At 44.3% G+C, this 1,637-nt stretch overlaps 1 protein-coding gene across 1 annotated transcript in view; it reads right to left on the bottom strand.

Annotated features, from left to right (window-relative positions):
• Positions 1 to 1,637, bottom strand: part of MMRN1 (multimerin 1) — a 114,212-nt gene that overhangs the window by 77,700 nt on the left and 34,875 nt on the right. The gene's annotated exons all lie outside the window — the stretch shown is intronic.

Genomic DNA, 1,637 nt, shown 5'->3' with positions numbered 1-1,637 from the left:
GTGGGGAGAGGCGGGGAGGAAGCATCTTACCCTCCCTCTTCTCCTGCCTCCTCCTGGCTGAATGAGGGCCGGAAGCGGGGCGGCCAGAAGCAGGGGCGGGGCTTCGTCATGTGCCCCGCCCCCGTACCTCACCCGGGGGAACTGCGATCCCCCGCGATCCCTCCCAAATTGACCCCTGCTCGTAATTAAACTTTTGTTGGTCTTAAAGGTGCCCCAGGACTCAAACTTTGTCCTATTCATTTATTTAGTGATTTATACCCCACTTTTCTTCCCACTGGGGACCCAAAGCAGCTCACAATGTTCTCCCTTCCTTCATTTTATCCTCCCAAAAACCCTTTGGGATACGTTAGGTTGAGTGTGACTGCCCCAAGCTCATTTAGCAAGCTTCCAATGCAGAGCAGGGATTTGAACCTGGGTCTCCCAGATCCTATTCTGACACTCTAACCACAGCCCCACCCGAGTCCTTTGTTGACATTGTCATCCAGTTTTAGCAATTTGGAATGCGGGTAGTTTTGGAGGCTTGCAATGAATAGGTGTAATGCCACTTTGAGCATGAGGAGATGTGGGGCCACAGACTGACAGCCTAGTGGGGCCAGTTGCATGTGTTTACCCTCGTCCGGTCAATGGGTGCAGGGCAAGAATGCAGCCTCCTATTCTCTTTCCACAGCACAGGCATAGAAAAACAAGATATTATTCAGTTGGAGGGCTTCTGAAATTCTCCTTGTTACAATTTTCCCCTGGACGTGGGAGTTCTGAATTACCTGTCTTGTTTCCGAAGCAGAACTGATGCATGAGAAATCTTCCATTGTTTCAGTTTTTTTAAAAAAAATTCAAAATTGTTTACAGAACACCATGCATGCAAATCAGATCAAGTTTCCTTCCATTCATTTGTGTCTTTCCCCCCTCTGCATTATTAACAGGCACTCGTGCATTAATAACGCACTACAAACATTCAATCATAATGTGATTTTACGTAAGCTGTATCAATACTCTTTTTGAGTTTGGTTATACCAGAAAGAATTTTGATAGCCCCTCTTTTTGTGCAGTGCTCTGTCGATGGCCATATGGGCACATGCACATTGGTATACATACATACATGCACATAAGTACATGCACATAAGTAAATGCACATAAGTACATGCACATAACATGTAGTGGTTAAGTGTGCGGACTCTAATCTCGGAGAACCGGGTTTGATTCCCATAACGCACTACAAACATTCAATCATAATGTGATTTTACGTAAGCTGTATCAATACTCTTTTTGAGTTTGGTTATACCAGAAAGAATTTTGATAGCCCCTCTTTTTGTGCAGTGCTCTGTCGATGGCCATATGGGCACATGCACATTGGTATACATACATACATGCACATAAGTACATGCACATAAGTAATTGCACATAAGTACATGCACATAACATACATACATGCACATAAGTAAAACAGAGGAAAGAAAAGATGCAATTGGTTTTTTTTTAAAAAGATGGGAGTTGCAGAGTGCCCATGCTCCAGTTCTGGAATTCATTTCAGAAATTCTTCTTTCAGGAAGGGCCACCCCACAGAACAAAAACAGAAGAAAATGGGGGAAACCTGCTTGTTCTTACCATTCAGTCATGTAACACCCCTCATACCCTTACTC

This window comes from Gekko japonicus, unplaced genomic scaffold, assembly GCF_001447785.1.
Source record: "Gekko japonicus isolate JY-2015 unplaced genomic scaffold, Gekko_japonicus_V1.1 scaffold1528, whole genome shotgun sequence".
Classification (NCBI taxonomy): Eukaryota; Metazoa; Chordata; class Lepidosauria; order Squamata; family Gekkonidae; genus Gekko; species Gekko japonicus.
The sequence above is the reverse complement of the archived record's forward strand: the minus strand, read 5'-3'. Positions and strand labels throughout refer to the sequence as shown.